Source organism: Pleurodeles waltl, chromosome 1_1 (genome assembly GCF_031143425.1).
Source record: "Pleurodeles waltl isolate 20211129_DDA chromosome 1_1, aPleWal1.hap1.20221129, whole genome shotgun sequence".
Classification (NCBI taxonomy): Eukaryota; Metazoa; Chordata; class Amphibia; order Caudata; family Salamandridae; genus Pleurodeles; species Pleurodeles waltl.
This window is the reverse complement of record NC_090436.1, coordinates 705,829,646-705,847,588: the sequence shown is the minus strand read 5'-3', so window position 1 is coordinate 705,847,588 and position 17,943 is coordinate 705,829,646.

Below are 17,943 nucleotides of genomic sequence, written 5' to 3'. Positions count from 1 at the left end.
GCGACGGCGGGAGCGCAAAGTTTTGTTAAAGGGCTCCTGCCCTAGGGACTGCCTCCTGCCGCCTCCAATGCGCTTCCCCTGACTCACACAAAGAAGAACTTCATTCTCTGTGTGGTCCTGCAGTGCCGCTCCAGCACCGGTTGGAAATTGCAATGGAATCCAGCTGGGGCTCCACTGAGTGACTGGGAAACTGCAAACACCGACGCACAGGCAGGAACAGAAGAAGCAGCACATCCAACACTGGAGGCCGGCACCAGAGTTGACAACGACATCAGTGTGGAAATAGTACCCGACGAGGAGACCGGGGAGAAGGGGTGGTGGACTCCACCACTGGTCGCAAGTCTGCCCGCCACAGCACAGGTGGGTTGTGGTTAGCCGGTTCAGACCCGAGAGACGGACAGCAGAGTGAGCAAGAAATGAAGGAGCCCAGTGTTATCTTCACTCTTCTAAGGAAACCATCTGCGGGACCATCACATCTCCATCCAGTGTTATCTTAACACTTCTTCCAAAGGAACCATCAGCCAGACCACAACTCCACTCAGAGGAGAAGGAAAAGACACCTGTGTAGTACTCTTGCGCGACCGTCTTGGATCAGGTGAACTCAACTTCTCTGACTGCCATTTGCATCTGCTGTTGTCAAAAGAGGAGAATTAAACCCTTCGCAGCCAAAGACGTAACGGTTACGTCCTTGAGCGAGGGGCTGAGGCGCCAAGGATGTAACCATTACATCCTTGGACTGGCTAGCGGTCCCCCCATAAGCCTCCCTGCCCTGTGTGCAGGGATGGAAGGGGAATTGTTCCCCCTGGGGTGTCTGATGACGTCAGCACACGATTGCTCGCTGATCTCATCAGAGGCCTACCCCTCCCAGCGTGGATTGGAGGAGAAATACAAAAGCATTTTATTTTATTTTATTTTTATTAGGCCGATCTGCCTCCAAGGGGGGCAGAAACCACTAGGCACCAGGAATTTTGTTTTTTTTGCGACAATTTCAAGCAAGGGGAGCAAATGTATTTTGGGGCATTTCTGCTATCCTTGGGGGCAGATAGGCCTATTTCTATTAGGCCGATCTGCCCCCGGAGAGGCAGAAACCACTTAGGCACCAGGGATTGATGTGTGTGTATGTATGTGTGTTGTGTTTGGGCGGGCAGACCTGTGGGCAAGGGTCGCTCTCCATGGGGGCACATTACTGTTGGCCATATCTGCCCCCCTTGGGGGCAGGTTGGCCTATTTTTGGAAGGCCCATCTGCCCCCCAGGGGGGGCAGAAAGCCCACCAGAGACCAGGGGAGATATTTTTTTCAAAATAAGAGGGTGGGGGTATGGCTATACCCCCCAGCCCAAATAAATGGGGCCAAAGTTGTTCTGCCCAGTAGTGGGCAGATGAGGCAATTACCCACGATCCACACCAGAGGGGGCAGAAAGTCTACTACATGCTGGGGAATTTAAAAAAAAAAAAGGAATTGTGTGGTGGTGATGGCTACCAACCAGTATGGGCATGGTGATGCCCCCACCCCAACTGAAGGGGGTAACAGTCTTTCAACTCTCCCCGCACTCTAAAACATCCTATCCCATGGCAGGCAAGAGGACATTTGATTATTTTGGGTTTTGGTTTTACATTTGGGCCTTGAGAGCTTGGCTAACTCTCAAAATCGTCCCACTTGGAATGGTGAGGGCTGCACTTTTTGGACTTTGGGACGCTGCCATGTAGAAAAATCCACAAGACCTAGACACATCTGAAAACTAAACGTCTGGGTGAGTCCAGGGTGGTGTGCTTCACATGCACCCAGCTCCATTTTGTTATCCACAATGCCCTGCAAACCTCCAACTTTGCTGGAAATACACATTTTTTTCCACATTTTTGTGATAGAACCTTCCGGAATCTGCAGAAATCCACAAAATTCCTACCACCCAGCATTGTCTCATCTATACCGATAAAAATTCTGCCCCACTTGTCAGCCTAAAAATGTTTTTTGTTTTTTTTTTCAAACTGCCCTTTTGGACCCGCTTTGGTCCCACCTCAAATTCTACATGTTTTTGGCTCTTCCCTGTCACAGGCACTTGGCCCACCTACACAAGTGATGTATCATTTTTACCGGGAGACTGATGGGAACATTGGGCAGTAGGAAATTTGTCCCGCACAGAATGTGGGGAAAATGAGATTTTTTTTTTTTTAAGCTAAATTTGAGGTTTGCTGAGGATTCTGGGTAAGAAAACACTGGTTGATCCACTCAAGTAGCACCTCCCTGGACTCCCTCGGGTGTCTAGTTTTCAGAAATGTCTGGGTTTGGTAGGTTTCCCTGTATGGCTGAGTCCAGAACCAAAAACGCAGGTGCACCTCCCCCACATACCCCCCTCTCTCAAAAACAGGTAGTTTTGTATTTGATTTGAATTTTTATGTGTCCAGCTAGTGCTTTGGGGCATTTCCTTTCGTGGGCACTAGGCCTTCCCACACAAGTGAGGTGCCATTTTTATCAGGAGACTTGGGGGCGCACTGGGTGGAAGGAAATTTGTGGCTCCTTTCAGATTCCAGAACTTTCTGTCACTGAAATATGAGGAAAAAGTGTTTTTTGGCCACATATTGAGGTTTGCAAAGGATTCTGGGTAACAGAACCTGGTGAGATTCCCACCAGTCACCCCATCTTGGATTCCCCTAGGTGTCTAGTTAAAAAAAAATGCACAGGTTTGGTAGGTTTCCCTAGGTGCCGGCTGAGCTAGAGGCCAAAATCCACAGCTTGGCACTTTGCAAAAAAACAAGTCAGATTTCAATGTAAAAATGTGATGTGTCCATGTTGCGTTTCCTGTCAGGATCATTAGGCCTACCCAAGCAAGTGAGGTACCATTTTTATCGGGAGACTTGGGGGAATACAGAATAGCAAAACAAGTGTTATTGCCCCTTGGCTTTCTCTACATTTTTCCCTTCCAAATGTAAGACAATGTGTAAAAAAAAAAAAAAAAGATCTCTATTTGTGAAATGCCGTTTAATTCACATGCTAGTATGGGCACCCCAGAATTCATAGATGTGCAAATAACCACTGCTTCTCAACACCTTATCTTGTGCCCATTTTGGAAATACAAAGGTTTTCTTGATACCCATTTCTCACTCTTTATATTTCGGCAAATGAATAGCTGTATACCCTGCATAGAATGAAAACCCATTGCAAGGTGCAGTTCATTTATTGGCTCTGGGTACCAAGGGGTCTTGATGAAGCTACAAGCCCTATATATCCCAGCAACCAGAAGACTCCAGCAGACGTAACGGTGTATTGCTTTAAAAAAAACAAATCTGACATTGCAGCAAAACATTAGCGTGGAGAAAAATGACTGTTTTTTTCACCTCAATTTCAATATTTTTTTATTTCAGCTGTTATTTTCTGTAGGAAAACCTTGTAGGATCTACACAAATTACCCCTTGCTGAATTCAGAATTTTGTCTACTTTTCAGTAATGTTTAGCTTTCTGGGATCCAGTACTGGTTTCACACCCATTTCTGTCACTAACTGGAAGGAGGCTGAAAACACAAAAAAAATAGTAAAAATTGGGTAGGTCTCAGTAAAATGCCAAAATTATGTTGAAAAATTGGGTTTTCTGATTCAAATCTGCCTGTTCCTGAAAGCTGGTGATTATAGCACAGCAAACCCTTTGTTAATGCCATTTTCAGGGGAAAAAACACAAGCCTTCTTCTGCAGCCTTTTTCCCCCTTTTTGTTTTTTTAAATTAAGTTTTTGCTGTATTTTGGCTAATTTCTTGGTTTCCTTCAGGGGACCCCACAAAGTCTGGGTACCTCTAGAATCCCTAGGATGTTGGAAAAAAAATACGCAAATTTGGTGTGGGTAGCTTATGTGAACAAAATGTTATGAGGGCCTAAGCACGAACTGGCCCAAACAGCAAAGAAAAGGGGAGAGGGGGAGGGGGGGGGGGGGGGGGGGGGGGGGGGTGAGCAAAGGGGTTAACTTGTTCGAAATATTTGAGACCTATTGCATGTAAATGCATGTTTGCTAGTGCATTCATGGTCTTGCGATCATTTATTTAAACTTAATTTAGTGGCCTCTTCTCACCCTTTAAATTGATAGGTCTTGATGCAACAACATAGGCTCATTTAACAATGCTTTTAATTTTTGCACACAGGAAATTCAACCTGTCAATTAAGGAGTCGTTAGGTCATTTAAATGAGGCAAAATTGCAATTAATTCTCTAAAACCACAAGTATTTTATGGTTATTCGGGAAGTGCTTTCTGTGGTGGGAAAATAAACATCTGCAGAAAGGGGAACAAAAAAAAAGTACTTGTCTGTATTTTCATTATTTCTTCACGGTCGAACATATTTCTAGTGGCGTGGTTGCATTACGCTTTGAATAGTGCAGTGGCTTTCAGTGTTTTCTTCATTAAGTTCAGGGTAGCCCTTGACATGCTAAGGGAAGGGGAGTTTTGGTCGGGTCTTGTAAATCACAGCCGTGTAGCCAGCATTGTTCAAAGGCAAGGGTGCTTGTAGCTAAATACATCTTACTTCCTCTTTGGGACTGAGGCCCGTATTTATACTTTTTGACGCTAAACTGCGCTAACGCAGTTTAGCGTCAAAAAGTTTAGCGCCGGCTAACACCATTCTGAAGCGCCATGCGGGCGCCGTATTTATTGAATGGCGTTAGCCGGCGCTGCCTGGTGTGCGTGGGAAAAAACCACGTACACCAGGCAGCGCCGGCGTTGGGGAAAATGGCGTTAGGGCGTCTTAAAATGGGGCAAGTCAGGTTGAGGCAAAAAAATCGCCTCCACCCGATTTGCGCCATTTTTAACGACGCCCAGACGCCATTTACATGACTCCTGTCTTAGTAAAGACAGGAGTCATGCCCCCTTGCCCAATGGCCATGCCCAGGGGACTTATATCCCCTGGGCATGGTCATTGGGCATTGTGGCATGTAGGGGAGCACAAATCAGGCCCCCCTATGCCAAAAAAATAAAAAAATAAAAAATAAAATTATACTTACCTGAACGTACCTGAATGTCCCTGGGATGGGTCCCTCCATCCTTGGGTGTCCTCCTGGGGTGGGCAAGGGTGGCAGGGGGGGTCCCTGGGGGGCATGGGAGGGCAGCTGTGGGCTCATTTTGAGCCCATAGGTCCCTAAACGCCTGCCCTGACCCAGGCTTTAAAAAGAGGCGCAAATGCGGGGTTTTTTGGCCCGGCCACTCCCGGGCGTGATTTTTGCCCGGGAGTATAAATACGACGCATTTGCGTCGCAGTCATTTTTTTAGACGGGAACGCCTACCTTGCATCTCATTAACGCAAGGAAGGCGTTCACGCAAAAAAATTACGCTCATTCCTCATACTTTGGCGCTAGAAGCGTCTAACGCCAAAGTATAAATATGGCGTTAGTTTTGCGCCGATTTTGCGTCGAAAAAAACGACACAAATTCGGCGCAAACGGAGTATAAATATGCCCCTGAATGTCTTTTCGTAATGTCTGTTGTAGCTGATGTTTGCAAAGCTCCCAACCTGTCACTTTTAAAACGAGAAGCATCTTTGTATTAAGGTGTTAGTCAACTCAATTTTCCATCTTAAAATGTGACTACACATATATATATATATATATATATATATATATATATATATATATATATATATATAAGAGTTTAACACAGGAAGTGTTTCTAAACGTATTTATAAGAATTAAGAGTTCACGGATTAGGTGCCCCTGTCAAGAATGCATACCTTACTTTGTTGGCTGCTCCATCTTACAACCCTTTTCGTCCACTGGGTCACCAGCTGCCAATTTAATGCCGAACCAGGGTTATAGGTTGTGCAGTGTACTTTGGGATGTTACTGGTATTTTCGTCCATATGTGGTTACTAAATGACCCACAGGCAGGGGCCCCTGGAATGGGAGACCGAATTATGCAGCAGTGTGGACTAATTTAGGCATCAAGAAAAGGCAAATAATGCAGCACATTTTTGTCATTTTCATACATGATGACTGGAACTATTTCACCTTTGTAGTACCAATTTAACATCGAAACAGCAATAAACAACTGAAAGATATCCATTCAGGTTTGTGTTTTTTTTTTTTGTTGCAAAGGGCCATCCACTGTCAAAGAGCACGTGTCACCATTTTTAGGTCAAGTGCTCTGGCATGTAATCTATCTTTGAGCTTTTAACCACACCCACCACACATCCATCACTCGTTCATAGGCTTGCTTTGAAATAAATAAATAAAAACATCCATCATCATTGGTAAATGCTTTACATTTGTCCCTCCTTGCAGATGTTTTGTTACTGCCTTGGCCATCGACCCAGTTACATGGATGATTGCACTTTTGACGCTACATTTGACTGCAAGCAAACTTTTTTTCCTTTTGTGTCTCTCTTTCACGCTCATGGTGGCAGTGGCGCTTTGATTTGGCTTGCTCATGTCTACTGTTTTACTTTTCATTTTCAAGTTATGTGGCAAAAATAGTCGAGTTAGGAACTTACAACGCTAATAGCTCCAACACAACCCATTGCAATGCAATGCTTGTTTCACTCCTCCCATTTAGGCCTGGTCCATAGGCTTTGCTGTGACTACCTTTCAACACTGGTGCATAAAGTGAAAACTTCTACAAACTACACCCGTTGCTGTAAAGAACCTCTATAAAAGGTTATGCAGCAATTCCCGAAGTTTCTCCTGTTTTCTTTTTTTTTTAAGGAGTTTGTCAGTTCAGAACACCTGCAGACAACTTGGTTTTAAGGCCCGTTTGAGAGAGATAGTAGGCCTGATAAATTATCGCAAATGAATCTCTGCTCTCTATTTACTGTATTATTTGTGAGGATGTAGGGGCATATTTATAAGCCCCTAGCGCTGCATGAGCATCATTTGGGCTAAATTCCTATTGCCATATTTACAAAGTGGTGCAAAGCATGCACCACTTTGTAACTCTTTGCACTACATTATGCCTGCGCCAGGCATAATGTATGCAAAGGGGGCGTTCCCCCATTGGAGAAGTGGGAGGGTGAGAGGGGTGGGCCGAAAAATGGCGTAAAACAAATCTAAGAGATTTCCTTGTGTCATTTTGTACGGCACTTTTAACACCACCTCAGAACAGGCGTTTAAAGGTGACTTCCATTATTTATAATGGGCCCCTATGTACTCTGCAGGAGTAGCAACAATATTTTGGCACTACTCCTGCAGAGTACATCAATAGTGTCATGAAAAATGACACTATTGCCACCTACCCTGCACCATGGTGTGCCGTATTGTAAATACAGCACACACATGGTTGCGGTAGGGAGGCGCCAGGGAAAGTGGTGCTGCACTTTCCATAAATCTGCCCCATAGTTCTTCCAATAAAATGTGGGGGATGAAAGTTTGAAAGTACATATAAGGGGGGGGCCTCAAGGGAGGCAACATGTAATCAATCAGGTAATTTGTAATGCGCACTACTCACCCGTGAGGGTCTCAAGGTGCTGAGGGAGAGGGTGGGGGGTGTGCAGGCTGCTACTGCTCGAACGGCCAGGTCTTGAGATGTCTCCTGAAAGCAAGGAGGTCCTTGGTCTGATGCAGGTGGGTGGGAACAGTGTTCCATGTCTTGGCGGCAAGTTGAGAGAACGATCTGACGCCGGTGGTTGTTCTGCAGATACGTGGGACGGAGCCGAGAGCAAGGTCGGCGGAGCAAAGCCATCGGGGTGTAGAAGGAGAAGCGTCTGTTAAGGTATTCTGGTCCGGTGTTGTGCAGTGCCTTGTGGGTGAGGAGTTTGAACGTGATTCTCTTGTTGATGGGGAGCCAATGTAGGTCTCTCAGGTGGGCTATGAAGTGGCAGTGGCGGGGGATGTCCAAGATGAGGCGTGCTGAGGCGTTCTGGATGTGTTGCAGTCTTTTCTGGAGTTTGGCCGTGGTTCCTGCGTAGAGGGCATTGTCATAGTCCAGTTTGCTGCTTACAAGGGCTTGGGTGACTGTTCTTCTGGTTTCAGTGGGGATCCATTTGTAGATCTTCCGAAGCATGAGGAGGGTGCTGAAGCAGGAGGAGGAGATCGCTTTGACTTGTGGGGCCATAGATAGTTAGAATCCCAGGTTGCGTGCGTAGTCAGTGGGTGTCAGTGCGATTCCCAGTGTGGCAGGTCACCAGGAGTCGCCCCATGCGGAGGGGGTGGAGCCAAAGATGAGGACCTCAGTCTTGTCAGAATTCAATTTCAGGCAGCTGTTCGTCCTCCATTCGGCAATGGCCTTCATTCCTTCCTGGAGGTTGGTCTTGGCAGTGTCCTTGGTGAGGGAGAGGATCAGATGGGTGCCATTGGCATATGAGATTATGTTGAGGTTGTGAAATCGGGCGATGTTAGCTAGCAGAGCCATGTAGACATTGAAGAGGGTAGGGCTGAGGGACGAACCGGGGGGTACGCTGCAGATCATTTTGGTGGCTTCAGGGAAGAATAGAGGGAGGTGGACTTAGTTCTGCCGGTGAGAAAAGAGGTGATCAGGTCCAGGTCTCTGTCACGGATTTCTGCATCACTGAGGCATGTGTGTAGGGTGTGGTGGCAGTGTTGAACGCGGCTGAGAGGTCCAGGAGGATGAGGGCCGCAGCTTTGCCGGTGTCCAGTATGATTCTGATGTCGTCGTTGGCGGCGAGGTGTGTGGTTTCGGTGCTGTGGTTGCTGCGGAATGAAGATTGGTATGGGTCCAGAGTGTTGTTCTCCTCGAGGAAACAGGTCAGTTGTTTGTTGACAATTTTCTCTGACTTTTGCCATGAAGGGGAGCAGGGAGATGGGCTGGAAGTTCTTGAGGTCCTTTGGGTGCGCCTTGTGTTTCTTGAGGAGGGCGTTTATCTCAGCGTGTTTCCAGCTCTCCGGGAAGGTGGCGGACTCAAAGGAACTATTGATGATCTTTCAGAGTTGGGGTGTAATGACTGAGCTTGCTTTGTTGAAGATGTGGTGAGGGCAGGGGTCGGATGGTGAGCCGGAGTGGATGGTGTTCAAGATTTCGATGGTGTCGTTGACGTGGGTCCAGGAGAGCAGGAGATGTGGGGAGTCTGTGGTGACGGTGGTTGACGGGGGGTCTGAGTACTGAAGCGGTCATGGATGTCTGCGATCTTGCGATAGAAGAAGGTGACTAGGGGGTCACAGAGGTCTTGTGATGGCGGGATGTCGACATTGGAACCGGGGTTGGAGAGCTCCTTCACGATGTTGAAGAGCTCCTTGTGGCTGTGTGCGTTGTTGTCGATGCGTTCTTTGAAGGCAGTTCTCTTGGCGTTCAGATGAGTTGGTGTTGTCTGCGGATGGCGTTCTTGAAGGCTGTGTGGTTGTCCAGTGTTTGATCTTGGCGCCACTTCTTTTCGAGTCTTTGGCATGTTTGCTTAGTTTCTTGGAGGTCAGCGGTGAACCAGACGGCCTTTCTGTCGGTGCGTCTGTTGGAAGGATTTTTGATCGGGGCAAGTGTGATGGCACAGTCGTCGATCCATTGCCTGAGGTTGCCGGCTGCTGTGTCAGTGTCGCCGATGGGTGGGTTCTGGGAGAGGGTAGTGATCAGTTAGTCTTCGGTGACCTTTTTCCATCTGCGGAGGGGAATCCGTTGTGGGTGATGGTGTGTTGTTGGTTTCTCAAAGGAGAAGTGGATGCAGCGGTGGTCGGTTCGGTGGTGTGTCTGAAGGAGACGTGTTTGCTGGCAGAGAAAATGGGGACGAGCGTGTGTCCTACGGAGTGGGTGGGTATCGTGAAGAGCTGTTTGAGGCAGAGGTTGGAGAGGTTGTCGAGCAGGGTGGTAGAGTTGTTGTCGTTGGTGTTCTCGAGGTGGAAGTTCAGGTGACCAAGGAGTATGTAGTCTATGGATGCGTGAGCGTGCATGCTGATGACATCGGTGATGGAAACATTGAACTGCTGTCGGGGGCCTTGGGGTCTGTAAACGAGGGTCCCTCTGAGGATGGTGTTTTGGGCGATCTGGAAGTGCAGGTGTTCGGCGGTGCAGAGGGTGACCTCAGTGCTGGTCGTGATCCTGCTACAACTGCCATTTACTTCAAACCTATACACATTCCAACACTACCTTCTAAACAAATATTCTGAGCTGTGCCTACAACACATCTTCCCCTTTTAACACCATACCAATTACCACATGGAGACCAACCAATAAAAAAGCATCCACTGAAACTGTCCTCACACACACAACTCTGCCTTCTAGTAGTTAAGGCAGCACAGTGTTTGGGTTGAATGCATTGAATGCCTGATAAGAACAAACGTCTATCCTCCAGTTAATGAATCAAAACCACACATGTCCACAAACTGCCATTTTCTTGTGGTTTTACCTACATCGGTTCATCCTAATACACCAACACCATTCTTGATTTTCTGACCAGTAATGTCTAAAGAACACATGTTCATCCTCAGACATCATCACTCAAGGTTTTTTTTTTTTTTTTGTCATCTTGCCCACCTTTAACTTGACACCCTTTTCCTTTCACACTTCCTATCCATTTGTTGTCTCATCTTTTTCCAGTACTATCTTTTTATTTTTTACTTTCATTCCTTTCTACAATCATCACAAACTTATGTTCTCACTTGATGGAGCAAGACCCAAGGCATCAATTTGATGGACAAGTTACTTTCGGTAACACCTTATCTGGTACAGACAATATCTAATTGCAGATTCCTTATCTTAGAATTTTCCCTGGGCGTCAGTCTGGATCCTGAGATTTGTTTTTAATCAGTACCCCTGCATGCCATTAGGTGATGTTGATTGGCTCTGCGTCAGTCGTCTGCGTCATGCTCACTGGATAGGACATTGTGGGTCCCATATAGGCACCACTCTGTTTCTTTTCACAACTTTCCACGCCAGAAGCGCAGCCATGAAGAACACTGACCACTGGAACATCAAAACTAGAGACCTGAAAGGGAAGTCCCTGTCCATAGAAATCCGTTCACAGAACAGGGAGGATGGGTGGGTTGGTAAGGAATCTACACAACTAGATAGTGTCTACAATATAGGGCATTACTGAAGCTAAGTAACTTATCCAACTGACAGACATCTAGTTGCAGATTTCCTTACAATAGACACTCATGCAATACCATCCCCGGAGGTGGGTCTGCAAACTAAGACCACACCAGGAAATCCTGCAGGACCGAACGGGGAAAGTGCCCATCCCTACGGACCAGACTGTCCGGGCAGTAATGTTTGGTAAACATGTGCAGAGAGGCCCCTGTTGCCGCCTGACAGATGTCAAGGACTGACACTGCACATGCTAACACAGTGGTTGCAGCTTTAGCTCTGGTAAAAAGACAGTACAAGCCCTCTGCGTAGCACATTTTAATGCAGAGCACGACCCATCTAGAGATGGTTCTCTTCTACACTGCCCAACCTTTCTTTGCAGCCACATAACAAACAAAGCATTTATCATCCACCCGAAACTCGATACGATCAAGGTTGAACACAACACTCTTTTTTGGGTCCAGGCAGTGGAGCCTCCCCGCTTCCTTAGAAGGTTGTGGAGGTGCATAAAAACTAGGCAAGGTGATGGATTGCCCTATATGGAACGGTGTAACCACTTTCAGAAGAAAGGAGGCCAGTGTGCAAAGCACCACTGTCAGGGTACATGGAAAAGAAAGGCAGCTTTGATGACAATGCCTGCAGCTCATTCACCGTGTGGCCAGATGTAATGGCCACAAGAGAGGTGGTTTTTAAAGCGAGAAGCCTAAGAGGACAATTGTGGAGGGGCTCAAAAGGAGCTCACATCAGGAACGTTAGAACCAAATTCAAGTCCCATTGGAGAGTAATGAATGGGGATGGAGGAAACATGAGTTGGGCCTTTAAGGAACCTATTTACAACAGGGGGACTTAAACACAGAAGGTTGATCAGGCAACCTTAAAAAAAAGCAGATTGCAGACAAATAACCTTTAAGAGTGCCCTGTGCAGAGCTCTACTGGGCTAAAGAAAGTATAAACAAGAGAAAATTAGAAAGAGGTGCAGAAAGGGGATCAAAAAGACTTGTCTGTGCACCATGCCACTACTTTTTTTCCAACAGTAAGGAAGAATGGCCAACAAGATGGCCACCCGGACACAGTAGGCAAGAGCTCTAGGCCCCAGCTTCAAAATCCTCCACCATCCTGCTGCCCCGAGGCCCTGCAGACCCAGCAGTCCTGTGAATGGGGATTGGAGGACCGAGGTGAAGTGCAGGTGAAGGGCGAAAACCAGCCGCGGAGCTGCACTCATGGTGAGTGCCTGACTCCAACAAGGCGGCCGCGATTCTGGTTGCTGGCTGGGCCAGCATTGTTAAACCCCTTCGCTGCCAGGGCTTTTCCCCCTCCTGTGCCAGGCCCTTTTTTGGCTATTTGGGGCAGTTCGCGCTTAGGCCCTCATAACTTTGTCCACATAAGCTAGCCAAGCCAAATTTGCGTCTTTTTTTCCCAACATCCTAGGGATTCTAGAGGTACCCAGACTTTGTGGGTTCCCCTGAAGGAGGCCAAGAAATTTGCCAAAATACAGTGAAAATTTCGTTTAAAAAAAGAAGAAAAAAAAATTGGGAAAAAGGGGCTGCAGAAGAAGGCTTGTGTTTTTCCCCCTGAAAATGGCATCAACAAAGGGTTTGCGGTGCTAAAATCACCAGCTTCCCAGCTTTCAGGAACAGGCAGACTTGAATCAGAAAACCCAATTTTGGCATTTTACTGGGACATACCTCATTTTTAAGATTTTTTGTGCTTTCAGCCTCCTTCTAGTCAGTGACAGAAATGGGCGTGATACCAATGCTGGATCCCAGAAACCTAAACATTTCTGAAAAGTAGAAAAAAATTCTGAATTCAGCAAGGGGTAATTTGTGTACATCCTACAAGGGTTTCCTACAGAAAATAACAACTGGAAAAAAAAGAAAAAAAAATGAAATTGAGGTGAAAACAAAAACAGCGTTTTACTCTAACTTTTTCCTGCAATGTCAGATTTTTGAAAGCAATATACTGTTACGTCTGCTGGACTCTTCTGGTTGCGGGGATATATAGGGCTTGTAGGTTCATCAAGAACCCTCGGTACCCAGAGCCAATAAATAAGCTGCACCCTGCAGTGGGTTTTCATTCCATACCAGGTATACAACAATTCATTTGCTGAAATATAAAGAGTGAAAAATAGCTATCAAGAAAACTTTTGTACTTCCAAAATGGGCACAAGATAAGGTGTTGAGGAGCAGTGGTTATTTGCACATCTCTGAATTCCGGGGTGCCCATACTAGCATGTGAATTACAGGGCATTTCTCAAATAGACGTCTTTTTTACACACTCTCTTATATTTGGAAGGAAAAAATGTATAGTAAGACAAGGGGCAATAACACTTGTTTTGCTATTCTATGTTCCCCCAAGTCTCCCGATAAAAATGATACCTCACTTGTGTGGGTAGGCCTAGCGCCCGCGACAGGAAATGCCCCAAAACACAACGTGGACACATCCCATTTTTTGGCAGAAAACAGAGGTGTTTTTTGCAAAGTGCCTACCTGTAGATTTTGGCCTCTAGCTCAGCCGGCACCTAGGGAAACCTACCAAACCTGTGCATTTTTGAAAACTAGAGACCTAGGGGAATCCAAGATGGGGTGACTTGTGGGGCTCTGACCAGGTTCTGTTACCCAGAATCCTTTGCAAACCTCAAAATTTGGCTAAAAAAAAAAAAAAAACACGTTTTCCTCAAATTTTGGTGACAGAAAGTTCTGGAATCTGAGAGGAGCCACAAATTTCCTTCCACCCAGCGTTCCCCCAAGTCTCCCGATAAAAATGATACCTCACTTGTGTGGCTAGGCCTAGCGCCCGCAACAGGAAACAACGTGGACACATCCCATTTTTTGACAGAAAACAGAGGTGTTTTTTTGCAAAGTGCCTACCTGTAGATTTTAGCCTCTAGCTCAGCCGGCCCCAGGGGGGGCAGAAATGGCCTAAAATAAATATGCCCCCCTGATCCCCCCGGGTAGCGACCCTTGCCTACGGGGTCGCTCCCCTTGCGGGACATTGGCACGCAAAAAAAAAAAAAAAAAAAAAAAAAAAAACAGTTGTAGGAAGTTGGCTCTGTATGTGCTATTTCAAAGTAAGGAATAGCATGCACAGAGTCCAAGGGTTCCCCTTAGAGGTAAGATAGTGGCAAAAAGAGATAATACTAATGCTCTATTTTGTGGTAGTGTGGTCGAGCAGTAGGCTTATCCAAGGAGTAGTGTTAAGCATTTGTTGTACATACACATAGACAATAAATGAGGTACACACACTCAGAGACAAATCCAGCCAATAGGTTTTGTATAGAAAAATATCTTTTCTTAGTTTATTTTAAGAACCACAGGTTCAAATGCTACATGTAATATCTCATTCGAAAGGTATTGCAGGTAAGTACTTTAGGAACTTCAAATCATCAAAATTGCATGTATACTTTTCAAGTTATTCACAAATAGCTGTTTTAAAAGTGGACACTTAGTGCAATTTTCACAGTTCCTAGGGGAGGTAAGTATTTGTTAGGTTAACCAGGTAAGTAAGACACTTACAGGGCTTAGTTCTTGGTCCAAGGTAGCCCACCGTTGGGGGTTCAGAGCAACCCCAAAGTCCCCACACCAGCAGCTCAGGGCCGGTCAGGTGCAGAGTTCAAAGCGGTGCCCAAAACACATAGGCTAGAATGGAGAGAAGGGGGTGCCCCGGTTCCGGTCTGCTTACAGGTAAGTACCCGCGTCTTCGGAGGGCAGACCAGGGGGGTTTTGTAGGGCACCGGAGGGGACACAAGCCCACACAGAAATTTCACCCTCAGCAGCGCGGGGGCGGCCGGGTGCAGTGTAGGAACAGGCGTCGGGTTCGCAATGTTAGTCTATGAGAGATCTCGGGATCTCTTCAGCGCTGCAGGCAGGCAAGGGGGGGGGAGTCCTCGGGGAAACCTCCACTTGGGTAAGGGAGAGGGACTCCTGGGGGTCACTTCTCCAGTGAAAGTCCGGTCCTTCAGGTCCTGGGGGCTGCGGGTGCAGGGTCTCTCCCAGGCGTCGGGACTTTAGGTTCAAAGAGTCGCGGTCAGGGGAAGCCTCGGGATTCCCTCTGCAGGCGGCGCTGTGGGGGCTCAGGGGGGACAGGTCTTGGTACTCACAGTATCAGAGTAGTCCTGGGGTCCCTCCTGAGGTGTTGGATCTCCACCAGCCGAGTCGGGGTCGCCGGGTGCAGTGTTGCAAGTCTCACGCTTCTTGCGGGGAGCTTGCAGGGTTCTTTCAAAGCTGCTGGAAACAAAGTTGCAGCCTTTCTTGGAGCAGGTCCGCTGTCCTCGGGAGTTTCTTGTCTTTTCGAAGCAGGGGCAGTCCTCAGAGGATGTCGAGGTCGCTGGTCCCTTTGGAAGGCGTCGCTGGAGCAGGATCTTTGGAAGGCAGGAGACAGGCCGGTGAGTTTCTGGGGCCAAGGCAGTTGTCGTCTTCTGGTCTTCCTCTGCAGGGGTTTTCAGCTAGGCAGTCCTTCTTCTTGTAGTTGCAGGAATCTAATTTTCTAGGGTTCAGGGTAGCCCTTAAATACTAAATTTAAGGGCGTGTTTAGGTCTGGGGGGTTAGTAGCCAATGGCTACTAGCCCTGAGGGTGGGTACACCCTCTTTGTGCCTCCTCCCAAGGGGAGGGGGTCACAATCCTAACCCTATTGGGGGAATCCTCCATCTGCAAGATGGAGGATTTCTAAAAGTCAGAGTCACCTCAGCTCAGGACACCTTAGGGGCTGTCCTGACTGGCCAGTGACTCCTCCTTGTTTTTCTCATTATCTTCTCCGGCCTTGCCGCCAAAAGTGGGGCCTGGCCGGAGGGGGCGGGCAACTCCACTAGCTGGAGTGTCCTGCTGGGTTGGCACAAAGGAGGTGAGCCTTTGAGGCTCACCGCCAGGTGTGACAATTCCTGCCTGGGGGAGGTGTTAGCATCTCCACCCAGTGCAGGCTTTGTTACTGGCCTCAGAGTGACAAAGGCACTCTCCCCATGGGGCCAGCAACATGTCTCGGTTTGTGGCAGGCTGCTAAAACTAGTCAGCCTACACAGATAGTCGGTTAAGTTTCAGGGGGCACCTCTAAGGTGCCCTCTGTGGTGTATTTTACAATAAAATGTACACTGGCATCAGTGTGCATTTATTGTGCTGAGAAGTTTGATACCAAACTTCCCAGTTTTCAGTGTAGCCATTATGGTGCTGTGGAGTTCGTGTTTGACAGACTCCCAGACCATATACTCTTATGGCTACCCTGCACTTACAATGTCTAAGGTTTTGTTTAGACACTGTAGGGGTACCATGCTCATGCACTGGTACCCTCACCTATGGTCTAGTGCACCCTGCCTTAGGGCTGTAAGGCCTGCTAGAGGGGTGTCTTACCTATACGGCATAGGCAGTGAGAGGCTGGCATGGCACCCTGAGGGGAGTGCCATGTCGACTTACTCGTTTTGTCCTCACTAGCACACACAAGCTGGCAAGCAGTGTGTCTGTGCTGAGTGAGAGGTCTCCAGGGTGGCATAAGACATGCTGCAGCCCTTAGAGACCTTCCTTGGCATCAGGGCCCTTGGTACTAGAAGTACCAGTTACAAGGGACTTATCTGGATGCCAGGGTCTGCCAATTGTGGATACAAAAGTACAGGTTAGGGAAAGAACACTGGTGCTGGGGCCTGGTTAGCAGGCCTCAGCACACTTTCAATTGTAAACATAGCATCAGCAAAGGCAAAAAGTCAGGGGGCAACCATGCCAAGGAGGCATTTCCTTACACAACCCCCCCCCAAACGAAAGAGGATGAGACTAACCTTTCCCAAGAGAGTCTTCATTTTCTAAGTGGAAGAACCTGGAAAGGCCATCTGCATTGGCATGGGCAGTCCCATGTCTGTGTTCCACTATAAAGTCCATTCCCTGTAGGGAGATGGACCACCTCAACAGTTTAGGATTTTCACCTTTCATTTGCATCAGCCATTTGAGAGGTCTGTGGTCAGTTTGAACTAGGAAGTGAGTCCCAAAGAGGTATGGTCTCAGCTTCTTCAGGGACCAAACCACAGCAAAGGCCTCCCTCTCAATGGCACTCCAACGCTGCTCCCTGGGGAGTAACCTCCTGCTAATGAAAGCAACAGGCTGGTCAAGGCCATCATCATTTTTTTGGGACAAAACTGCCCCTATCCCATGTTCAGAGGCATCAGTCTGCACAATGAACTGCTTAGAATAATCTGGAGCTTTTAGAACTGGTGCTGAGCACATTGCTTGTTTCAGGGTGTCAAAGGCCTGTTGGCATTCCACAGTCCAGTTCACTTTCTTGGGCATTTTCTTGGAGGTGAGTTCAGTGAGGGCTGTCACAATGGATCCATATCCCTTCACAAACCTCCTGTAATACCCAGTCAAGCCAAGGAATGCCCTGACTTGAGTCTGGGTTTTTGGAGCTACCCAGTCCAGAATAGTCTGGATCTTGGGTTGGAGTGGCTGAACTTGGCCTCCACCTACAAGGTGGCCCAAGTAAACCACTGTTCCCTGCCCTATCTGGCATTTGGATGCCTTGATAGAGAGGCCTGCAGATTGCAGAGCCTTCAAAACCTTCTTCAGGTGGACCAGGTGATCCTGCCAGGTGGAGCTAAAGACAGCAATATCATCAAGATAAGCTGTGCTAAAGGACTCCAAGCCAGCAAGGACTTGATTCACCAACCTTTGGAAGGTGGCAGGGGCATTCTTTAAACCAAAGGGCATAACAGTAAACTGATAATGCCCATCAGGTGTGGAGAATGCTGTTTTCTCTTTTGCTCCAGGTGCCATTTTTATTTGCCAGTACCCTGCTGTCAAGTCAAAGGTACTTAAGAATTTGGCAGCACCTAATTTATCTATGAGCTCATCAGCTCTTGGAATTGGATGAGCATCTGTCTTGGTGACAGAATTGAGCCCTCTGTAGTCCACACAAAACCTCATCTCTTTCTTTCCATCTTTGGTGTGAGGTTTGGGGACTAAGACCACTGGGCTAGCCCAGGGGCTGTCAGAGCGCTCAATTACTCCCAATTCCAGCATCTTGTGGACTTCCACCTTGAAGCTTTC